The 25,717-nt window shown below is 40.6% G+C and overlaps 2 protein-coding genes across 3 annotated transcripts in view; one reads left to right on the plus strand and one right to left on the minus strand.

The window, feature by feature from the left end:
* Positions 1–22,874, minus strand: part of POU1F1 (POU class 1 homeobox 1) — a 157,948-nt gene extending 135,074 nt beyond the window's left edge. The window contains exons 1-4 of the mRNA XM_085559107.1: positions 22,792–22,874; positions 21,760–21,814; positions 13,897–14,090; positions 11,037–13,514 (exon numbers count right to left, since the gene is read on the minus strand). The gene's annotated coding sequence lies outside the window, so the exon portion shown is untranslated. The remainder of the gene's footprint in view (positions 1–11,036; positions 13,515–13,896; positions 14,091–21,759; positions 21,815–22,791) is intronic.
* The window catches only part of HTR1F (5-hydroxytryptamine receptor 1F), a 103,039-nt gene continuing 98,269 nt past the window's right edge, over positions 20,948–25,717 (plus strand). The window contains exon 1 of one of the 2 annotated variants that reach the window (XM_021541312.4): positions 20,948–20,986. The gene's annotated coding sequence lies outside the window, so the exon portion shown is untranslated. The remainder of the gene's footprint in view (positions 20,987–25,717) is intronic. The other variant, XM_085558774.1, reaches the window with a different exon arrangement.

The following is a 25,717-nucleotide window of genomic DNA, read 5'->3' on the forward strand; positions in this document are numbered from 1 at the left end:
TTCTCAAAGAACTTGGCTTTTGCTAGTTCCAGAGCTGGATTAGATAGAAATCAAACCATTTTGTTGCAAATGCCAAGTCAAAACGGGAAAGAACTGCTGACTTACTGCAAGTTTGTATTTTGGTCCTTCTTGTGAGGAGGAGGAGACTTCATGCCAACAGCCTTGGTATAGTTCTGTAATAAATCACATCTCCTAGTAATTATACTATCACTCATAATAAATTGTGTCATCTTCTCATTACTGTGATTGCAAATCTGCCTCTGTCTCACCAGTCTTGTAAGAAAGGATTTCATTTTCTTTGGGGTAACAGAGTAAAAGGGAAGAATCAAAAGGGAAAACAAACAAGGGATGTGGGGAACGAGAAGGAGACAATAACTTATATTAGAAGGCAAGCAAAACAAGAAAATTCAACATTCCTTCCCTTTGTGAAATTTACTTTGTACTCAAAGTCAGAAGCCATTGCCATTTTTCCACGCACCCAAAGAAATATTACACATACAAGTTGCTGCTTATTGTAAAGCTAAACCAAAATAATTTTTAGCTGTTGTGCTTGGCTCATTTTCTGCTCATGGTGAAACCTTTTCTAAGTAGAGAAAACCTTCAAATCTGAACTAGCACAGCCAATTCAGGGTACAAACCAGAATAGAATTCTCCCTTTACTAGCACAGCACAGGAAGCCCTCCAAAGCTCTCCCACTACTTTATTCTTCTGGGTACATGGATGGAGAACTCAGCAGTTGGTTTGCTGACAAATAATTCATTGCATTAAGAATGACAGGAAAATGTTCTTAACACAGCCAATAACAGCAGCACTAGATATTACTTTAAAATAAATACCTCTAATATGAACTGAATGTCATTTGCAGTGGAAAAATATCACTGGCAATGAGCCCTTTCCCATTATCTAAGTATATTTTAAATAGATATAAAATTATATTAGTATAAATAATAAAGAGACAATTACTTATTTTAATTGTTGTTAGACTTAAAAGGTAGAATATGTTACTGTTAGTGGAAGACGACTAAAATATTTCAGTTAGATAAAATGAACTTCACCAGTGAACCTACATCACTGAGTACCAGAAACAGGTGACAAACTTCTCTCAAAAGAAAAGATGCAACATAAAGGAGGTTGTGTGATCATGTGCATATCTATACAAGTTCTCAAAATCTAAATTCTCTTATAGCAAAGACAAGATAGGCATCCATATCTCCACAGTGACAATTTTTGCTGAGGGCCAAGGCTGCAGCCCACTGGACTTGTACATAGAGCTGTAAACAACATTTTTATTAATGCAAATTATGCAGCAGTCACCAAGCATCAGAAAATCTGCTCTACCAACACCAAAGTTGTTCTCACCAGAGAGGACTTGTCAGTGCAACCATGTTCTACACATATATGGGGCCAGTGGAGAGAAATGCTTTGACATTCAAAAAAGACCCTATCAAATCAGAAGGCAAAAAACAAATAAAAATTTCTATATTTATATTGTAATTGAAAGTCTAAATATTTTCAATAAGTGAATTCCATGAACTGGAGCCATTCAATTTCCCATGTTTAGGACCTTGCAGTGACGAGAAAAGAACAACGAAGCTGTAAAAGTCCAGCTTCATTTATTCATGCCTGATATTTCAGCATGTGCTATATCCTTGCAGCAGTATTCTGTGAGCATCTTTTTCAATTTGCACCAAGAATATCTCTGCCATTGTAATTCAACCTAAAATCCATTAAAGATATTATATTGTGCATAAAAATTGATGAACAGCAAAATTTTGAGCAAACCTAATCACCCATATATTTGGAAACATCTGTTTGATTTTTACAGGAAGGATCAGCAGGGTATAACATGTGGCACAAAGCAATGTAAGTCTCAGCTAACTATAAATCCTGTAACTAAATAAGAATTACAACAAACATAACAAACCTGGGGTTACCCTGTGGTTTTACAGCAGCCCTCTACTGTAAATGACAGTTTCAAAATTCTGATCTAATCTAACATTTACCACATTGCTGTTCAATCCTTCTCATAAGGAGTAACAGATAGACTGATTTCATATCAGCACAGGAAATAAATATGAACCACATTGTTCGACAGCTTAAGCCACAATCTGAACTTAGAGGAAGCTAAGAGCTCAAGATTTCAGGTCAGAAAGAAATAATTCTGCAGTGAAGAAAAAAAGGCAAAAAAAGGAAGCAAGAAGTTGTTGGTTGACCTTGAAGTGCTTCGGCTTGTTTTATTTTTCAATCCACACCTTCAAGCACAATTAATTCCTGTCTCCCTCTATGTTATACAGCTGTTTATTCACCTACCTATACATTCATGAGTTCACAAATTCATATTTCACTGAAAATGTAGAGCTCAGGCAAACTTAGAAAAGCATCTGTCACCGTTTGTCCTCCTAAAAACCTGCTTGTGTTCACAGGAAAAATCGACACACCATAGTTAAAGGGGTGTTATACAATGGCAAGACATTGCAGCACTCCTTGAATCACCCAACACAAGCATCAGTATTTCATAACATAATAAGAATGAACTTTTCATTGCAAAATTTTACCCATCTTCAGTATTAGCATTTCCTATAAAGAACGAGATTTTGTCCTTAAACCAATAAAAAACATTGTCTTAAATCAACCCTCAAGCAGCTGTGTGACCTTTGGATATTCTAAGGAGAAAAACAAAAGCTCTTGCAAATATCTGCATTTATTTGGTTACAGAATTAATGGTGGCAGCCCATCTCACAGATGACACAAAGAAGCAGCAGCAGCTGCTCTTTCAGACTCTGACTGTAGCCAAGTGACCGTGCCTTGAAAAATGGATTGCACTTCATCAAACTTCTGTGATGTGATTTTATGAAGGCAGCGTGATTTAATTCCTAGCGTAGAAGTAGACACTTTCCTGCATGATGGATTTCACATCTAGACATCCAAGACACTGGACAGATTGGGTTCTTCATAACTAAAATACCAGCTTGTTATCAAATTGACAGCTGAGTGTGTGTTCATGCGCATTCACATGTTTCAAGGAGTTTAGGAAGCTCACAGGAAGTACATTCCTGTGCAGAGCCCACACTGTGGGAAACAAAGTGAAAGCCTCCCCTGGTCCATTCAGGTTTCCATGGACACTTCAGAAACAGGTTGGTACCCTGGAGGCGGTCAGGAACACACAAATGAAGAGCATGCTGAAGAATCAGGTGGTTGCTGCATCATCTCACGATGGGGTTCAGCAGCAAAATCGACATGGTGAATCCAGCCACTTGAGGATGAGAAAGGTTTGTATGATTGATGTGTTTCATGGTTAAGTGTTCTGTCTACCAGCACATAGACTTGTTTAAAACTCCACTTATAAATGCTTGTATAGAATACTCTTTCCTTAAGCATTGATTGTCTTGGCCATCACACTGTTCCCTCTCTCCTCATTCCCTGTTTCCTTACAGGGCACTGGGGAAGGTGACTGTCACTCCTCTATCTTCTCAGTCCCTTGCCAACAGACACAAAGACTCCCACAGCCCACCAGAGTGATCAGTGCTCCCTCCACTGCAGAGCAGAGGAAAAACCTGGTGTCTCCACAAAGAGCAGCCTTCAGGCACTTGGTGACTGACCAGTAATTAATTATCCCAAAGGAGGAACTGAAGGTTGAAAGCACAAAGCTGATCAACACAGTCATTAGAAAGAAGGATGCTCACCAGTCTTCTGTGCTATTCTGGAAGTGCAGCTTTCAAAATCATAATGTAAAGTGTTCAGGCATTGTATGTGCATTAGTCTATTTACATTGTGTAGCTCAGAGTTTCAAACAATTTGTTTAATAAGCATTTTTCATTTGGAACACGAATATGAAAATATTCCAGCTTCCAAGACTTCCTCAGTTGTCTGACTACAGAAGACCCTCTGCCTTCTACTATCAGAATAATAATAAATAAACTCAGCTGATTTTGGGTCTTTTAAAGAGATGTACAAGAGCCACTTCAGCAAACCCCACATGATGAAACCCTCTGGAAAGCATCAAAACAAATACCTGTCCATCCTGAGTAGTGGCCAGAGATTTGCCACTGGTTACGCAGAAACAAATCCTTGTTATATGATGCAGTCAGAACATTTGTGCTCAGTCCTAACTTACCCCTAAAAAAGCCTTACCACCACTCCATTCCCAATTATGACCAGAAATTTTATCTTTATTATTAGAGTTTAATTTCCTAATTAAGTCCTGTCTGAATTGGCACCTAAGAGAAACTTCTACTGCAAATTCATGATCACCACTATTATGAAGCATCCTCACACAGCCAGCAGACCTCAGTGTGAAAAAGAGGTCACTGTGAAATTACTGTTGCTTACAAAGTTTTTTTAGAGTGTGGAAAACTTGGCCATTATTTCCATAAGTCATATTTTCCATACATTTAGTATTATGCAAGAAATCACCCTTATATAAAAAAATATTCTCCATGAAGCATTCCAGAAAATTATAAAATATCCATTAAAAAGATATTTCCCAGTTTTTGTCATTGTCCCCAGTGGTCAGTTAAGCCAGGTTTCACAGCATTGTTTCTTTTAAGTCTGTTTTTTAAGTGATTGAATGCTAGAGAAATGAGCAAAACGCTGCCTGCAGTATTTATGCTTATTTGTCACAGCTTGAAATTGAACTGGGATACTGAGAGCATTTCAGAGCCTGTGCAAATCCTCTCTTTGGATTATTTACAACCTGTTGATGCATATTCAGGAGCACACCATAAAATATCATTAAAATGATAAATCTGTCCTCGACCATGAGCCTCCCCATCTCCTCTTGCTCTTTCATACATTTTCAATTGTTTTTCTTTCACTGCTAACCCAAATATGACATCTTTTCAATAAAACAGTCAGAAAGTCCACAATGCTGAGATATTTCTGCAATATCCTCCCCTATATGGTGCTGGGAAACTGAGGGCAGAGACTATTTTACTGAAAAACAATTATACTGAGCGAAGAACAGGAGTAACAACTACTTACTGTAAATAGATGCTGCAGATATCAGCTGAGCTAAGATGCATTTCATTGTCACCAATTAAATTTGGATATACAAGTTGCAAAAAAACCAAACCCAAAATGATAAACGGTTCCCATCCATAGCAGAAAATCTTTTCTTGAAATCAACCTCTGTGATATTCATACAGCAGCATTGCTATTAACAGCTTATAGTGAAGACTCTTCTCTTAAATCTTGAAGTCACCATCCTGCATGCCTGTATTTTACTTTTTTCCCCCTACAGTTTAGATCCTTTTTATTCAATAGACTTTTTATTCAAAAGTCAAGAGAGTTAAATTCTTAATTCTTGCCATCATTTCTGTTCCCATAATGCAGGCAGAGTTTTTTGTGCTAGAAATATCCATATTCTAAAATAGAAAAGAAAGTCAAGATCCCCTGGAGTGCAGTATTTCTTTACTTTATCACAAACATCCTGTATATTAAATGGCATCTGTCTCCCTGAAGAATTTTTTTCCTTCTTCCAAAGCAGTCAAATATGGAGTGCACTGAAAGCTGCATTTTGTGGTTATTACACAAAAGAAGAAATATCCCATCGTTTATTCCCTTTCCCCAGGTGGCTGTCGGATTACAGCCAACTGTAATTCAGAGGGAAGCAGGGGAGAAACACAAGTGCTTAACCAGCAAGCAGAACTGCTCACAGGCTAAAGGGAGTGTGTGCTTTTACAAGAGAGGATTTTGATAGCAGGAGAGGTTGACTGTATCTCAGTCATGTGCTGCTTCTGCCAACACCATCCCTGATGTTCCAGGGCTGCACGACTCCAGAAGAACCACACACGCACTTAAGGAGCAAAGATTAAACCAACACTTGATTGCTCAAACACTCAGAGCTCTCACATGCAAGCACATGGAGGATAAAAGGCAGAAATCTCTTCAATGACAGCTACAAGACAGCCAAGACTCCTTGGCTGATGATCACACTAAAGCCAGGGAATCTTGCACACTCGGAGTTTTCCTTCACCCTGCCCTGCCTTAGCCAAAGCATCCTCTCATCCCTCTCCTCAGGGCTGGGCTACAGCAGCTGGCAACCTGCTAAACACAGCTTGAGATTCACAGAGGCTTTTGTCCCAGGAAACACAGCTCAGTTACCAGCCCAGGAAAAATGGCAAACTACCTAGCTGCCTCTTGCTTCACCCACAAGCTCTTAAAGCAGTCAGACACTAAAATAAAAGTAATCTTATCTCTGGTTTAGCTGCTCCTGCATCGCAGTGCCAGCCAAACCCTGGCTTTACACCTCATACTGTACAACCAAACCATGGTTGTACAGTATGAGGTGTACTGTACAACCAAACCACACACCCCCATCATGAAAGGAACATTAGTATTATTAAAGCCAAACTTCCCAATCTAATGTGAAGACAAGGGGAAAAAAAAGAACAAAACATAAAAGACAAAAGCAAACAAAACAAACAAAACAAAAATCACCAGATATGAAGAGTTGCTCATGGTGTACATATTTATTTAATTGAAGAGGAAATGCAGCATCAGGTTGATAACCCGTCTTCCCTGATCCCAGCCAGACTCCTGGGCAGGCCCAAGTATTGCAACTTCCATAACAGCTTGTCCATTCACTGTGCAAAGCTTCTGATAACAATTCTACCTTTCAAATATCTCAAAATGCTTTTTACCCAGGAATTAGCCTGAATTTCACCAAGGTGTTTTTTTCTGAAGAGAAATTCTCTATAACCTGTCATCTAAAGATTTGTTTAGTTTGTCTCATTTACACTGTAGGAAGTATACTTGTGATCTGAGGTGATGGTTCCTCCTATTTCTGTGGTTAACTGCATTATACAGGTTATCTGCAAAACTAGGAGACCATTCCTTGCTTATTCATGTCTTGCTTTTACTGGAAGAATCAAAGAAACCAAAAATTTCCATTTAGACCACTGATTAGGAAATGGAAATATTACATGTAGCAGCTGTTAACATGGTTTAAAGGACTCTTTTTTTGCTTTTTCTTGAAAACTATTCCAAGTCCAAAAATCAGAAGTCAAGAATTAATTCACAAAATATTATTTCAGATATTAAAAATGGAAGCCTAACCTGCATCTTGCAGTTATCACTATTTACTATTAATTTATGGCCACATAATTGTTGCATGTTTCTTAAAGACCATTTAGATAATTTTGAGGCATGAGGTATGGCACAGGTCAGTGAGGTGAAAGGTAACAATAGTAGGCAACACAAGGGATGAGCTGTATGAAAAGAAGAAATGTGTCCAGTCTGTGGACATAAGTTTTGTATAAAGTTGCTTCATTTTTGTTATACATACATTTTTCAAGCCAGACATCAGCTTTTATCAACAGTGTTAGCTATTAAGCATTTCAAATACTTAAGATAGCAACCATACAGAAAAATTATGTTTCTGCTGTAATTTAAAAAAAATAGTTTGCAATAGCAAGAGACTTCCATAAAGCTTCAAAAATCATTGTTATCCAAAAGTTGCATTATGCCTAGTGATTTATTTACATAGCATTAAAGCTGTCTGTAAGTAACTTCAGAGTTGCAGGTAATTAACAAAGTCACTGAACTCAAAGTAAAATTATATATACCATAGAGGAAAGAAAAAAAACCCCACGTGTTGTATTTAGTTACTGGTTATTACCCTGCACAAGGACACAGGAGAGCTTTAGGGTAAAGATCAGCTCTATAAACCATAAGTCCCTATCTAAACCATCAGCACCTCCACACCTTTCAGCCTCTCTGAAGCACAATTCCTTTCTTCTGCATATCAGGCAAGTTCAGCTGATCATGTCACATTTACTCTAGGTGACACCACACAATGAATTCCTCCACCTGAGCAGATACTTGGGGATTGTGTGGCTCCTCCTCAGGAAACAAGGTTTTTTGCCAATTTTCCACAGGAACAGAAAATTAGCAGAGTTAATCTTCATGTAGGCATTAATAATCAGTGAGTGATCTCTGGCTATTGCAGCAGTCCTAGGAGAGAACAGCTCCTCTGAAGAGCTGGGCTGCTTTCCCACAGGGTAGGCAGACACTCACCTCACCAGGCTCCAAAGCCCAGTGAGATCCCCTCCAGCTGTGGAGGATCCAGAGATCCTGACCGGAGCACATTTTTCAGAGAGGAGAAAAACCAAAAGCAAGTTGTCTGCTGAGAGAAATGATAAACATTTCAGAGACTAATGTAAGAAACACTTCAAAAACTCACTAAGATGAGGCAAGATTCCTGAACACAGGTGGTGGAGGGAGGAGCTGTGCAGAGTCAGGCACCACAGCCTCGCAGAGAGGATCCCCCAAAGAATCCCAGGGCAGCTACAAAACAGCCTTTAGGTTTTCCCTGCAGTTACTGACAGCACATTACCCCAAAATGCTCTCAGTGCAGTTCCTAACACCTTGGCCTGAGCTTGGAGGAGTAACAGTGCTGGATTTGGAGCAAAACACATTGACCAGTTTGTGCAGATGTTGGTATGAAGGCACAGTGTAACAGTATATTGAACATTGCACAGAGACATGGATGTAGACAAGCTACATCAAGACTTACAGATAGTAGGGGGGAAAAAAAAGCTTGGGAAAACTCTAAGTCTCCCAAGTTTCTTTTGCAGTGTTGTAGCCTTGAGCAAAATTCTAATAGCATCATTTGGATTTTACATTCGCAAAACTGAGTGTGCAAATTCTGCTGCATACAAATAAGACATTTGCATATATTTCACCAAGTTCTGGAAGTTTTGATAAAATTTATTAACTGCTATATCAGTACAGTAGGAAAATCTACCCTGATGTTGATATGAACCACTTTGAGGAAGAAAAACAATAATAAATCAGGCTTGGCAGAAATTGGAATTCAGAAGGTAGGCTGATCATCAAACTCAAAAATGTTATTTAGTGATGCACAATAAAACAAATAACCTGCATTCTCCAATTCCCCAGTTAATGTTTATTGATTAAGTTTTGTTAGGAAAAAGCTATTAGCAGTGCATATCCTTGGACAGGTGCTTAAAGCAAGTGGTGTAACTTATATCTAACCATTTGTTCAGTGAAAAGCATTTACAAGGAATTGTTTTTCACTCTTGAGGGGGAAAAGAATGGGAGTACTTTGCAACAATGCAAGCAGGACAAATTGAAAAAAATTCATTCTATTTTATTGGGTTATAAAAATAAGTCATTGCCAAACTTTCATAGAGGTACAGTTAGTATGTTCAGCCTTATGTTGTATTGAAAAAGTTGCTTTTATATTTCCAGACTTCAGAGCAAGCTTTGGAAAAGAAATCCCCACATTACCTAATGCATCAGAAATAGATATTGAAATTTAAGTACATTAATTGCATGCAACATTCCATTTACCTACATCTATTCACCTATACTGAAATTAAGCCAGTCTTGAATATTAGAATTTCCACCACCATTCTTGCATGTTTTAATCCTGCAGAGCAGTTTTCATTCTAAATTAGTCAAGGAGAAGGGGGAGAAAAAAGCTACAAAGCATTATCAGGCAGCTATATTATTGCTGCAAAGGCATCAACCAGGTGACTCACTTAAACCTAGAGAGAACACTGTGTTCTTCTTCAGTTCTCACCTTTCAAGAAGGGGAGTTTACTACAACAGCAGCATGATAGCAATAAATTTGTAAACAAGTATGAACATTCCCTGGACATTCTCTTATGACCTTTGCTTAAAGCAGTCACAGGTTTTTGTCCCAACCAATCTTTGCTTCTAATTGTACTTTGGGGAATTGTGGTTTAATGAGCTCAGCCCAGCCCCACACAGCCACTCACTCCTCCACAGTGGGATGGGGGAGAGAATCAGAAAGCTAAAAGTGAGAAAACTCACGGGTTCAAATAAAGACATTTTAATAGGAAAAGAGAAAGCCATAGATGGAAACAAAGGACACTTTTTTAGATAGAAAATAGTCATCCAACAGTTTTCTACTGGGTGAGTTTTACATCAAATAATTAATGCACAACATGTTTTGTGGTCTCTTCTGCAAAACTTGTGTTTCAGCTTAGTATTCAGCAAAATAGATGTTCTTAAATACACGTTGGATCATCATCAATAAGCAGCACATTCTAAAGGTCAGTATATACAAGTTCTCCAAGAAAGAATAAAGGAAAGTCAGCTTTAAACAGCGGGAGAGCAGGAAGAGTCAGAAGGATACTAAAAATATTCTATTAGAGTCTAGCATCCTCTCAGGAACAATCTCTCAGTAATACCACAGGTGCTACTCTGCTGAATATTTTGTTTCTTTCCAAGATTATATTAGTTATCACAAAGGGACAGTTTTGCTTAGGAAAATAAGTGTGGGAAAAGGCTAGTGCTGCAGGGTTTGCATTTCCAGCAGTATTCAAAACCTTTCTGTAAACTGTCATTAATTACAAACAACTACACAGAAAAGGAAGCAAGTACTGCTGCCCAACCTCTGTTGTGCTACACCAAAGCCCTTTACAGATTATTGCATTATTTCATTTAAAAAAAATTCATAAAGTCCAATTAATTCCTATTTCCATCATCTCCATGGGCTCTGATTAAGGCTAATAGTACGTTATAACAAGAGAACAAAAATGCATACACCAAGAGTTAAAATAGGGATATGTCTTTTCAGAGCATCAAAGCATTTGACTGCCTTATTTCCAAATATTTATCTCAAGGTTAATGGCAAAACATAATTTTATGTTCTCAAAAGTGTGCTCAGCTAAAGCTTAAGAATAATAGGACTTCTCACCCCTTGGTTATTGGCACCAACATTTCCATTCAAGGCCACCAACAGCAAGGTCTTCCCAAGAGAGCCAGATACTCCACACCAGATACTTCCTCACCTTTAAATATGAGGGCCACAACATGCATCAAAGCTTTGATTCTTAAAACAACCTCAAAAGTCAAGCAACAGTGATGTGGAGATGACCAGCAAAGACAAGACTGTTCACCCAAGAGACCCCTAGAGCAGCACACGGTGGGGCTGGAGCCCATCCCTGCAGGTGATACCCTCCAGATATAGGAGCCAGGTGCCACCTGCACCTAACCTGAGCAAAATACCAAAATGGAAAGGTATCAGCCACAAACCTCCTTACCTCGACTTTGCTGAGATTGATTAGAGATGTTCTGTGGAGTCAGCAGCACTCGCCTGTTCCCCGACATCCACCAGGCCTGAATGCTGCCACTTCAGGTGCCAGCCCCAAACACTCATCTTCTTCTCTTCCACTAACTGAACTTTCAATTGCAGAGCACCAAAACAAGCTGACAGCTCACCCAGAGGAACAAGAGTTGCCACTAAGGCATTACTTTTGAGGACACCCTCTACTGCTGAAGAAGAGAGGCCACCCAGCCCAAGAAGCTGAAATCAGTTAAGACCCCACCACCTCCTCCAAACAAGCAAACTCAGCTGCTGCTTCTGTTGCTTTATGGAAATCACCTCTTTCCCACCTGGATCTGATTACAAAGTCAGCTGGATCCCAGCCTCAAGCTCCACCTAGTTGGCAAAGCACATCAACAGTTACAATTGTGAACTCAAAGTAATGTGTTTATAGTTTTGAATGTGTTTTATTATTAACTTCAAGTGCTTTTCCTCATAAACACCTTCCAAAAGACTGGTGAACAATGTTCCCATGTTCATTATATGCATATATACATATATATATACACACAAACATATGTGTGCATGTGCATAAAAGTTCAGGAAGAACACATAGGAAGAATCTCAGGGTTTTTGTTCCCTTGCAAAGGCAATTTCATAACATTAATGCAAACCAAGAAGGATTAAAGTTCAAGGAAAGAAGTAGCTGAGCTCCACACAGATGATGTCAGGAACAAACTAATGAGACACTGGTCACTCCTATATCAAATAAATCTCAAGATTATGGATGTGACAGATGGTCTAATGATATTTTACTATTCCTCATAAAGATTCTAGGCTATTCTAAGACAAAACAGGAGTAAGAAGCAAGACCTACCCTAAGGGTATGAAAATGATTTTGAAAGACTGTCCCTACTAAATGTTAAGACCAAAGGTTTTGTTAGAGGTGGAAGGTCAGATCAAAGACTGAAAAAGCAAAAAGCACGCACAACACAGGAATCAGAGGAAAGAACATGCTCAGAAGGGAGGGAGCAGGTGAAGGTCTAAGAGCTTTGGAGGCATGCAAGGGTTTGCAAGGTAGAAGAGACAGAAAAACACTAATGGAAGGATAGAAGTCATATGTAGAAAGTGGATGCTCCCAGGAAATGTATGAAAGAAAAATGTTCAAAGCTCCCTGGTGACAGAGAGAGCCCAGCATCTCTCAGAAGAAAAAAAAAAAAAAAAAAAAAAAAAAAAAAAAAAAAAAAAAGAGGGGAGGCACAGGGATGAGTAATGCCAGGCAGAAAACTTAACAGAGGTGGTTTTCTATTCAGAAACAATGGGACAATCAGCTAAAGTTCTTCATGGCAAAAGCACAACTGCCAATAACTTCCTCAGTCTTCTTCTCTTTGATGAAAGGAAACTATCCTTAGAAGTTTCCCCTTCATTTTAAATAACTGGAAGACTGGATGTAGTGAATGACCATGAATTTTATCAGCTTCAGATCTTGGGGCTCTCATCCAATATGCAGCCAATCAATATAAATCTATGTAAGTGCTTCCCCATGACAATCTCATCATTACTAACAAAGTTACATTTAAATATCTCTTGAAAAATAAAGGCATAATCTAGCGATTTATGTAAAAAAAATAACACCACAAAGATTCACCTATATTCTTCCAGCAGGACTTTTACAGATTGAAAGTCCTCTGAACTTCAAAATAGTATGTTTTTTCAGAGATGGAGGAAAACACATAGGTAGATTAATGGCAGAGGGTCTTAAAATATGATTTACATGTTTACAAGTCAAGAAACTGAGTGCGGGGGGAAACCTGATCTTACAGATTTCAAGAGATGTAGCTTGGTGGTAAAGCTGTTTTTTAGAAAACAGAGACTTTTAAAATCTTAAATACATTCATTCCATAGTCTCTACTCAAAGCAAATGCACAAAGATTTTGCACAAAACAAGGTGAACAATCAGCCTGCTATGCACTATTTACTAATGATGCAAGAAACTATTTCAGAGAGTGGAATCTTTAAAAGCAAACATTGTCATGGAAAGATGAATTTATTTAGAAGTCATTCGAATATTTGCCTCATCTATTCTTCCATTTTCTCACCTGAGCTCAGTCTGTTTAAGAGCAATACAGTCAAGCTCTTTAATAATGGAAAATTCAAAACATTTGCAATAAATATATCCCTAGGCTATTTATTTTCCAATGCAACTTTCAAAATATTAATTAAAGCAGCAGAAAACAAAAGGACTCAGAGATTTCTGAGCAAATCTAATAATTTTAATTTATATTAAATGTTTTCTCTCTTGTGTGAGCTATTTATTTTTTAGTCAATCAGAACCAACCATACACAAGGATTTCTTTAAGAAAAGCAGTAGAAGCTATTCAGTGCCACGCAGGATTGGAATTTTTTTAATATCTTCCTGGATGGGGTGGGCTGACACCAGGTGCCCAGGAAGCTGGTCTATCATTCTCCTTCTCAGCTGGAAAACAGAGAAAATATATCAAAAGGCTGATAGGTCAATTTAAAAAAAGCGAGAGGTCACTTAACAGCAAAACAGATTTGACTTGGGGAAATGGCTTTATTACCCACCAAAGTCCTTTTACCCAGGTTCAACTTCGCTCACAATTTTCTCTCCCTCCTCCCCACTGGCAGCACGAGGTAGAGGGAGTGGTAGCTGTGCTCAGTTCCCCAGAGCCTTATTTCAGACATCCACTGACAAAGTCACATTTAAATATCAGGCTCCACTGTGGGATCCTCCATGGCCTGCAGGGGAATCTCAGGGATCTGGAGCACCTCCTGCTCCTCATTTTCCACTGAAATATTTTCCTGGGTGTCTGCAGAACTGTTTCTTCCCTTCTCACCTCTCTCTCCAGCCACAGGTTGTTGTACAGGTTTTCCTCCTTCTCCTACTCAAATCCCAGGGGCTGTTCCACCATCCCAGAGGAGCTTGGCATTGAGTCTGTCTTGGAGCCACCTGGCATTAGCTCTGTTGGACACAAAGGCAGCTTCTGGCAGCTTCACACAGAAGCCACCTGCAGACCTCCACCAGCAAAACCTGGTAATGCAAACCCAATATACTGAATCAAGAAGGGGAAGGAAAGGGGAGAAGAATTTTTTCAAATAAGAAGTCCCACAGTCTTTGTGGCAGTCAGCACTTGGTTGAAGCAAACAGTGGCAAATACTGATATAGCTGTGTAAAAAGTCATGTTAGTGTCATTCAGTCAAAATCATGACAAATGTCCATGAAAAGTGAAAAAATAAAAGCTTAGAGCAAGGGATGCTAAACTTGGCAGCACTGAAATAAATGCATGCACTCCATTTAACCACCTTGGAAGACTTGCTTTATTATTCCTCTGCTGTTTGGCTGTCTTTTTCTGATTCTTCTCCAGCATAGATTCTAGGTTCATTTCGAAAAAGGTTATGTAGAAACCTCCTTTGTCATTCCTGATGACTGATATGGATGACTTTTTCTTTACTGAAGAAAACAGATCTAAGTACTCTTAACATTTGCATTGTTAGACCTGCTTTTTTTACATTAGGTGGAGGCAGTTATTCCCTTCAACAAGTTCTTATTAGTTTTAAAACTGTCTTGAATATGACAAAGATTCTCAATCTCAGTGCAAGTGACTGAGCCCCACAGACTTCAGTAAATCTTCAACAAATCTGAGTCAGATCAGCCCAGGAACTGGTCAGCACCCTTGGGCAGACACCAGAGTGGTTCTTATCAACATGATTCTGGTAGTTTATTGGAGGGAATGAAGTTCTGGGTTTTCTAGACAGGAGTCCAAACAAAATGCTTCTACACTATCCAAAGGGAAGGAGTGTTAGGGTTTTTTTTTACCTCTCCATCAAATCACAGAATTTTACTGGGTTTAATGATGTGGTGTTAGGGCACTATTACTGTAGCTATCAGGATATTGTACACCATTTTGCTCTGTAATTAGCAATTTTCCCTTTTGCTGGTCAAACTCATCCTTTTCCAGTGGGATGTTGCCCTGATAGCAGGCTCTGTGTGTTTGTGTGTGTGTGCATGTGTGCAAACATGATCACAACAGCTGACAGAACAGCAGCACCCAGCCAAGGGGAAGATACAATTTTCAGAAGATAAAAAACATGCATTCCCAGAGACAGCAATCTGTCTAAATAAGTCATCTGTTAAATATAGTTAGCCAGTAATGGAGTAGCAAAAATGATCAAGATTTCTAGTGGCTCTCATCTAGAGTTTTTCTATGTTCTCTGTTATAATTAAAAATACATTTGATAAAATAATAGAATCATTAAGGTTAGAAAAGACCTCCAAGGTCATTGACTCTAATCTTTGACCCAACACCACCATGTCAACTCAGGGCTGTCATATCCACCTACCTCTTAAGCAGTTATCACTTTGGATAAATAATTGTATTTCATAGAATATAAACGTAAAAATATACAAAATATGGAGGACATCCTCACTTTTGAAAGACTGAGGGATTTTGGCAGCTTCTGTGTTTCTTTGCAGTACATGAATACACACTCTGGTATATGCTGGCATGAAGAAAGCCACCAAGGTCTCAGTGGACAACTGGAATGGAAGTCACTAAATCGAAGAAAGAGGTAATAAACTTCTCACTGACATAATAAATTAGGATATAAGTATCCTTGTCCTCCCTCTCTGCTGTGTGTCATATCCAGTTTCAACATTCTGAAAACTCAAATTAATTTTTCTGGTGACAGTAAGACCTATGCTTTTCTTCTCAGAGATTTCTCATTGCATTCTGCTTTTCCTGTCCATTGTGAAGTAGCATTCATCCTTTTTTAAATTTCAGTCTTCTTCTTCAGTCTGTAGGTGCTGGGCATCTCCTTTCCCACCATCTGACATAATAGGTCTGGCATTTCCTTTTTTCCAAGAGGCAGCCTTAGCTTCTCCAGCTTTCTTTCAAGAAGAGTAACACACCATGCCCTGCCCCACAGCCCCTGCTAAATGTGCTGGAGGGCTCCCTTGAGCTTAATGCCTTAGCCTCTGTGATGAGAGCAGGTTTGAATACATGGAGTGTAAATATTATTTACAGGGAACAAACATCTTCACGCTTCTCCCTCTTTAGACAAATAGCAATGAGACACACACATTTCATTAAGCAAAAATGATCATCTGTTTTCCTAAGCAGCAATCTTCATTCTCACTTAATAATCCACCTTTAAGTGAACTAAGAGTGTTTTAATTAAAGGATGCACACAAATGGTCTGACTTTGAGAGATGCTGAGCACCTGGAATTGCAAACTGCAGATGGTCTGTCCCTGCTCCCCTGACCTGCTCCTCTGACCCTCGTTAAGGACACACCACAGCACACGATGGCTGTGCAGTCAACTCTCACCTCTCTAGACATCGTAATGTAAATAATAACATCATACATAACCCCTGTCATCTAACAGAAGCTAACCTGGCATCTGTATGGCAGTTTATCCCAAATGTGTAGGTATTTCTGGTAAAGTAGAAAAGGCAAGAACTGTGAGGGATCAGGCTCTAGGTCATCCTAGGACTCAACAATAGCTACTAAAGATGGCTCTGATGCAAAACACAGTTCAGCCAGCTCCTTTTCATTTTTCTTATCCACAAAGCCATTGAGACTACTCACACTGCTCTGAGGGGAGTTTGCTCTAGGGCTGAGGCTGCCCCAAATCTCTGTGTCACACTGATTCAGTCTCCCTTCACCCCACATGAGCTGGTCAGGATATGCACAACAGACAGATATGCTCTGAAAGGAAAGCAAAAGTGTACAGGGATTTAAAAGCAGAGGTAAATGGTCAGCTATCTTCTAGGAGCATAGCAGTAAAAATCAAAAAATGATGTGCATCCCTTGCAATGCTGAATTATCACCCTAATAAATGCCACTGCCAAGGAGGAGCTTCTTGCACAAGACAGTGTGGCCCCAGAGACTAAACAGCCTCTTTTATACTTGCCTTTCATAAACCCAGTGGGAGAAAATTTTTCTGACAGCAGTATCTGCCACATTAATTTCTTACATCAGTTCAAGCTGTTTTATCTTCTGTTTGGTGTCTTTGGTTATATCCACACAAATGTGTTCAGGGCCTCTTCTCCACTCCCCAGAAATCAAATGTTTCCAGGTGGGTCTGATGGAGGGTGTAGTGCTGTCACAACTGTAAAAACCTCACTAAAACTTTCCCTTGTCCCTCTGTCACAGCTGATATCAGCAGAGGTAAGGAGGTATTATGAGAAGTAAGGGGGAAGAACAGGAGGGAAAAAACTCCAGCATGCCAATCTAATTAACCTCCAGACCTGCAGTTACAGCCCAAGAAGAGAGGAAAGGCATCTGCCAGCAAACTTCAGCAGCCTGACCCACATAAGTGAATGGGAGAGGATGAAGAAGCAGGAACCAACTAAAGCTTTTTAACATTCCTGGAAAGAAACATCCCAGAAAGGAAAAGAGCCTGCAAAGGTATTCCATACAGGAAATACAAATTATCCACCTGATTTATTGTACAAGGTGAATTTAAATGTGATGGCAACCCCCAAAAGTTTCGGGTGTATAAGCCTACAGTGTCAAGAAGTGAGAGAGTTTACAAATTACGGTGGCTTACAAAGAAGCTCTAGTCCTTCTTTCACTACATAACCATGTGAGGTTATAAAAGAGGAAAGCAACATGGACTTCACAGCTGGAATTTTCAACAAGGTGCTAAACCGACAGTTTCCTGCCCTGCTCTTCTCCAACACCAGCTTTACACACCAGCTCAGAGACCAGCCACCACATAATTTTTAAATTTTCTTTTTATTTACCATTCAAACAATCCACTGATACCATTTTAGTGTCATCGTGTCTTAGAGCCTGAGTCCAGGATCAAGACTTTAATGCAGAAGGTGGCATGGACACTCAGGGCAAAAAGACTGTCTCAAAAAATTGAGATTTAAGGCTGTGTGGGCATTCTAACCCAAATAAAACCTGAATGCAGATGTTTCCAGTTTAATTACCCATTTCTGCATTTTTTTCTTTTTAATTTCATGCAGGGGATTAAATAATTTTATATAAACTAACACAAATATCACTTAAGCTCAGCAAAACTTTCCCACCACTTCTTGATTTTCAGTTTGACACATTTTATTGAAAGAAGTTAAAAATAATCAAGAAATATTTTTCCATAAGTCCCATGGCTACATGTGCAGTAGAGTGCCTTGCAGGAGTGGATACCAAAAGCTGAAATATGTTCAAAAACCACCTGTAGACACTCTTTGAAAAAAGATCCCTCAAGGTGGTTAGATAAAAAGGCACAGGCAGTGTTTCAAACCTGCATTGCCTAAGCTTCAGCCATGTGAGAGGGTGTTTCAGGACAAGGATCTGCCTGTATTTGTCCAGGTCTCGTAATCTTTTCCCAAGTTCCCACTGCCAACCCTCCTCAGGGAGAAAACAATAGACTCAGAAAGAATTTCTGCCTGCCCCAGCATGACCATTCCTGTGTAAAAGACAATGACAAAAAAAATTGGCTCAGTCAAATAAGCTTTAAATTGCTACCTGATATGATCAAAACAGAAAAGCCTACCATCAAATCTATTTCTGTGAGGCACAGCAGCTGAACAAGATGTCACTACACTGAGCAGGGCACAATCTGAGGATGAGACACAGTTTGAAACCAAAACAGCACACAAAATAACAACAAGCAAACTTTTAGCAAACACCACAGGAATCAAGAGGTCCTAATGAGATATTTGAAGGAGATGGAGAGACTACTTGCTCTCACTGTGACATCCGATGCCCTTGCATACTGTTTTGGGAATCACCAGAGAGTTTCTGCCACAGCAATGTCACTCAGGCAGCTTTCCCTAGGAAAAATGTATTTTAAAGGTTTACAGATACAGGAAAAATATAATATACTAAATTGTCAGTTCTAGAGAGGCACTTTCACATTCCGGCTGGACTGAGTGTAATGGCATCAATCTGACACCAGATGCAGACTACAGTGCAGAGATTAATCATAAACAGTTGACTCTCACTGGTCAGGAGCAATGGACAGAGCAGGAATGTTTTGCTATTATTTCTGTCATTTCTAAGGTCACTTGTGGTATAATACATTAATTCAAACAGTAGCCAGTGATGCATGTAGCTAAGAGAGAAAACTGCATTCACTAGTGCCAAAACCTACAAAAGGAAAAAGAGTGTTCAGCTCATATAAAGCTAGGACTTAAAAAGCCTGCAGAAGACAGGTTCTAACCTGCAAGTCCAGCACCTGGCACGCACCAAAATTCATGGGGAAACTGTATCTAATTAGACTGATGAAGTTATAATATGGCTGTGTGATGCAGGTAGTTTTTAGAACTTCCGTCTTCAAAGGCTTTGCTTCTCTTAATAAACAACAGAAGAAATTACCTTCTAGTACTTTCAACTCTTTTAAGCTTTTGTGGAATAAATATTTGCATTTGGATGTAGGGGCTGGTTTCAGTGAAACACAATTTGAGTTCGCTTTAGAAACAAAAATTCATATAAATAGAGGTCCAAGCAAACAATAAACATCCTGAGCTAAAGGAAAGCGCACTGAGCGGCACTCTGGATTACTTGGCACCAAGGCAAAATGTGCACCATGGAAGGGAGCTGCGAACAGCACGCAAAGAGGAGCTCAAAGCACTGTCTGCAAACAGGCTGTGTGTGTGGCACTCGGCCCTCTCCGATGCTGGGCTGGAAACAACCGCGGAGAGGTTTCGAGTGTAGAGTCCCAGCGCTGAGTGCCGAGGAGAGGGGGAGAGAAGGCTCCGAGGGCGTGTGCGAGCGCTGGTGGGAGCTGAAGAGCTGCGGCTCAGCCCAGGGACAGCAGGTCACAACTCCAAGGCGCGTCTGAGCTCCTCGGCAAGCTATCACCCACTTCGGGTTCTGCTGCTCCAAATATACAACTCTGACAGCTGCGCTGTTTCTCTGCAGAAGAGCTGAGCACATGCTTGTCCACCTCTGCACGGCTTTACGCGCACCTTGGCACCCCTTCCTCACAGCCCGGTCGTAGCATCTCCGAGCAGATGAGCAGCCTCACCCACGAGCACGCACTTGCGAAGATCCCAAATCCCACACAAGTCGGGTGCTTGGAACAGACCTCCCCCTTCACCCCTGCTCCCGGCAGCAACCTTTCCACCTAATTTAGCATACACCAGCCCCCCCCGACCACCACTCCAGAGGCCTCGTGTGGCCCCTCCCAGCCCTGGAGCCGCGGAGGCGGCACAAGCGCAGGGTCCGCGGTCAGCATCGCAACGGGGCTGCAGGTGGGCGCATCCCGGGAGCCGCGGGCGGAGCGCGCCGGGCTCCGCGCCGGGCACCACGCTGGGCATCACACCGGGCATCACACCGGGTATCACACCTGGCACCGCACCGGGCATCACGCCGGGCACCGCGCCGGGCACCGCGCCGGGCATCACACCGGGCACCGCGCCGGGCATCACGCCGGGCACCGCGCCGGGCATCACGCCGGGCATCACGCTGGGCACCGCGCTGGGTATCACACCTGGCACCGCGCCGGGCATCACGCCGGGCACCGCGCCGGGCATCACACCGGGCATCACGCCGGGCACCGCGCTGGGCATCACACCGGGCATCACGCCGGCTGAGCTCCGGCACCGCCCGCCCCGCGGCTCCCGCGAGTTGCGGGCAGCGCGGAGGGCGCGGGCAGCGCGGAGCCGCCGCGGCCGCAGCGCCGGGCACGGAGCGCTCGGGGCGGCGCCGGAGCTTTCCCCGCCGGCTGCCGCTTCCCCGCCCCTCCCCGCCTTCTCTCGTTTCATTTTTGGCGGGGGCAGCGCCGGCTGCGGAGGGAAACGCTTCGCTCTCCGCGCTCCGGGACCGGCGCCTGCTGCGGTGCGGATGCGTATGGACGAATCGTCGTGAAAACAGCTCCCGACGTTTTCCCCTTAAAAAAAAAAAAAAAAAAAACAAAACCAAAAAAAAAACACCAAACCCAAACAAACCGCCCACTTGGATAATTAAAACGGTAAATTTAGCTAACTTTTCATTATCTTGCTTGCTGTGTGCTTATATATGTAGATATTTGTTATTTATCTGGCTTCGTTTCGTCATCCTTTGGTTTTTGTTAATTATCTGATCTTGTGCTGCCGGAGAACTTGAAATATTGGGGTTTGGAACAGAGGAGGACTTCGTTTCTCCTTCATAAAGTTGGACTGAGGAATGAAAATGTTCCTAGCTCATACCAGCCTTGTGAATATGTTTATTTGCACTACCAACCTGAACATAGATGAGATTTCCTGTGGCAGCATCCTCTTGAGTTTGCTTTTCCTTTAATTTTTGCCAATAATACAGCAAAGATGAGTGTATTGCTACACACATGCAGTCCTGTAGGATGATAGATTTTGTATGCTGGCATTCACAACTGAGATTCCAAGCAGGCTTTGAATGTCTTTAGTTTATGATATTAACAAGTGAACTGTCTTCTGTTTTCATCCTAATTCAACTTGTGGATTCTGCCAAGAGATCATCTAAACCTAATCAAGTAGTGTTTCTTAGCCCTATAATTATTTTGTTGCCTTTTCAGAGATAGAAGCATGCTCTCGTTTGTACAGGTCACACAATTTGTACAGCTTTATAATCCAGAGGGCTTTTGTTTGAGAGGATATTCATTTTCTACAGTCCCTGTACTGGTTGGATGCTTTATGAGACTGGGCAACCCCGGGCTTTCTGCACATTATGAAAACCAACTTTAGGAAATTAAATGTCTTTGTTGGGTATTATAATTCCACAGATACTTACGCTTGCTACTATAAGTTATTCTTCTTTTTGGACTATTAATCCAGCAGATATTTACCTGAGGAAAATAAGACTGAGAGGTTAGTTTAAAAAAAAAATCAATGTATACGTGGAGAAAAGACTGTCTTATTCTCATCAAACAAGAGAAAATGAGAACATCAGTTGCATAGTTGCTAAAAATTACTGACCTGAACTTTGCTGTAAAATATGGGCTAAACTTCTAAGTCTGACTTGGGAAAAACTTAGCTCAGGGCTCTGAGCTCTGTTGCTCTTCATTGATTTTTTTCATTCCTTTCTGAGAAGTCAATCATGTATTGATCTACCTACCCATAGATGCATGAGCATATTCACCTGCACAGGCACACACCTGATACTGTCCAAGTGCAGGACTTGTGAGTTGAGGTTTTGAGCCACAGAGGACTACAAACAGTGCAAGGAAAACAAAAAAGGAGGAGGGATTTACAATATTTGTTGTTGGGCACGAATTTTAGGGACCTTGCCTTGGAAATGAGTCTCAGTAGTCAGAGAAGAGAGGCAGGACCTCACGTGCGCTTGGCACAGCTTCTGCTCTGAACTGCTGCCTGTTATGATTACATCTGTATTTAAATTAACCTTCAAAAAACTTGTGTTCATCCATCATTTATCTTGTTAATGTTGAAAATGGGGTAAAACATGCATTTGCTGGTTAATTTGGTCTGCTAAATTCTAAGATCTGTTGACCCAAGAGACAAGTACTTTGCTTAGGGGCTGAAAAAAATATTTTTGTTTATGATCATACAAACTGCTGTGTGCTGGCGCTGCACGCTTCACTTCTTGCAGTGTTGCATGAAACAGGAATATGGAATTAGGAGGCATTTCTTTTCTTCTACACATAGGACTTAAAGGGGTTAAGAGATTGGTCAGCAGTACTTCTCAGAGCATTAGTTACTCCAAGGATTATTAATTTCTGAACACTTGGAAAGGTGCAAGTTGCTTTAAGGTACTGTAAGTAAACTGCTCTTGGTACCCCAGCCTCTTCCTAGTTACCATTCATACCTTCTCTCTTTGGTGGAATTTCTGCAAAGTTCAGATTTCCACCAAGCCTGTCATAAATGGCTGGAAGTTTCTTCTTTTTGATTGTGGAGACTGAAGCACCTGGAATGTTAAAGGAGAGAAAAAGGAAATCAGCTCCAAGCCATTGTGAAAAGTTAATAAAATATCTAAATTAGGATTTCTGACTTACTTAAAAGTCTGCTTTTTTTAAGAGGAGATTAATCAAACCTTTGTTGTTTTGAAGTTTTATTGTTATTGTTATTCCCAGAAGTTTTAGACTCTACAGCTCTCACTGCCCTCAGTGTAACCTGCAAATAAGCAAGTTTCCCTGCATGCTTCCTCCTCCTTCCTTCCCTGAGAGTTCCAAATTGCCTGTTTTTTTCATCTAGGCAGCAAATGAAAGGGCTGACAGAATTCAGTCAGGCAGGAGGCACCACTGCATGCAGAATCTGACTCCAACACCGAGATTCCTCTTGAGCTGGGGTTACAGGACATCTCTCAGGTGCTCATGCCATTTTGTGCTCATTCCACATCTGAGGGTGCCATACCACTGTTCCAGTGTTTGAGAGAGCACAAGTAATTAAAATTCAGATATCTTTAATGACTTACTGATGTACAGCTGTTAAAAGCGACAGCTGAATTTATTTGATCTGAAAGAGTAATACCTTTTTGCCCCAACTTCCTCTAAGGTATTTACTAGGAATAAAGCCTTAATTTGATGCCAGATTCAGTGTTTGGCCCTATTATTAACCTCTCACCCAGAAACGGGGGGGGGGGGGGGGAAGGCACAGCTTCAAAATGCATGAAAAACTGACTTTAAGACAGCTTTAGCAGTTGAGATCAGTTTTTATACCTTTGTCTTTTAAATGACTAATCTCTATCTGTGGGTGTCCATTTAACCTGTGATATAACTTTAGAAACTGCTGGAGGCAATTTGTACTATAGGATCTGAAGTGACTAACATTGGGTACACATATACATTAAGCATTTCAGTATTTGATGGGTTGCATCTCTTGGCTTTGGATGCCTTTCTCTTTTTTTCTAATGTCACATCCTCATCTGCAGGGTAATTTACGAGCACAAGCAAAGGTTACAGACTCCCTAATTCAAGCTTCAACTGTTATGGCATTTTTACACAAATGCTCATTTTCTTTGTCATACCATTTAGCAAAAAGGATCAATGCGCTCCATTATCCTGCAACTATTGCTTGAAAAAAAGTGGTTCTATCAAAAATGTGTCCCCTGGTTGTATTTTTTTTGTAAACCAATTATATATGTCAGACATAATGTTGCCCTCTGCTATTATATTATATTTCCAAATGTAATAGAGTTTGGGAAGTTTCAATGTATGAAAAAACAAAAGTATTTTTTCTATGGGCATTTGATGTCCGTGGTTGGAGATTTACTCCTGGCAGAGGAACAAGTCCTTCTGCCTATACAATTCACATTTCAATTAAAACCAGGGCACATTTTAGAAAATGTTGAGAATGTATATTATAGATACTGAATTTCAAGTGTTATTTTCTTGATGTTTCATGTTACAAATTGATGCTGGAGTAAGAAAATGGGATTGGAGGTAATTTCCTCCATGTTCTCTTTAGTTCCTCAGTTTTGCAGTTACTGGAGGAAAAAAAGCACATGAGAGTATAGTGCAATATGCAGACCTAGACATCCTAAGAATTGACTGAACACTTTTGAGTTTGCCTTGCCTGCAGTAGGAGTGTGTCACATGGTAATTTGGGAAGCTTGCTTGGAAATGGAAGAGTTATGAAACTGGGTTTGCCTCCTACAGGTGCACACCCCTGTGTGTGCATTTGCAGGTTTGCCGTAGGGGAGAGGTCAAAAGCCCAAAATTAAAAGCAGGATGGCTAATTTTAAAAAGGCTTGCTCTGCCATGAAGCATCAGCTGCTCAGCACTACAAAAAGTCCAACCTAAGGACTCCCACATCACTGGCTCCTCTGCAAAATGGGAGGATTGGAAAAGCTCTATCAGTATATGAGAAAAGTAGCCTTGTTTACTATGTTTAAGTATTGCTTCTTCTTATCAAAATGCAAGATAAGCTTTGAAAACTTTGAGTTGCAAGCACCTCCAAATTTAAGACAACACTTATCAAAGTGAAAAAATGGGTGCCTAAGTTTTTTTTTTCTTATTTGTTCCTAGAATCTTGTGCCTAAATCATTGTATTTTGTAAGAAACCATTACTTCACTATGTTAAATGGCAGTTTTACCTTTTTAGGCTTTGAGTGAACTGGATTTGTGTTGATTGTGAAAAACAGAATGGTTTAATGGTGAAAACACCCAGAAAGAATCAGCCATTCAGCTGGCTCATGCACAAACACAGCAGTTATGCCCTAAGTGCCTGTTAAAAAGTCATTCTCTGCCACAGGGAATACTGGATTGCAGAGTGACAGTCCTGCTATTGAGCTGTCTGTGAGGTGCAAAGAGGGGCCAAGGTGATATAGCTGTCCACTTGCATAAATAAGTAGGTGTCTGTGCTTACATAGGTACACTAACACACAGAACACTTCCATGGAGGCCAATACAAAACGCATGTGAATGAACAAAAAGTTGTGGGGAAATGTGAAGCAACACTGAGATGATGACCTGCTGGAGAAATAGGAAAGGAAAGCACAAATGAAAACTAGGAATCACAGAAATGTCCGATCCAGTACGTAGATTTTTGACATGGGTGAGAAGGGTTGGAACTGGCTACCTCACCCAGAAATGCTTATGCAGTAATGAGAGGGGATTATAATTTGATGGAATTCTGCCAAAGGGTATTTTGTACCTACTGAAGTGTGGTTTCATTTGGCAGCTTCTCCTAACTTGAGGAGAACTTCCAAACTCTGCTGCCATATATCATAGTCAAAAATATGACAATGTTAGAACACTTTGACCTTCAAAATAGAATTTGAGAATATTAAATTA

The sequence above is a fragment of the Lonchura striata genome, chromosome 1, assembly GCF_050655825.1.
Source record: "Lonchura striata isolate lonStrDom1 chromosome 1, ASM5065582v1, whole genome shotgun sequence".
NCBI classification, from domain to species: domain Eukaryota; kingdom Metazoa; phylum Chordata; class Aves; order Passeriformes; family Estrildidae; genus Lonchura; species Lonchura striata.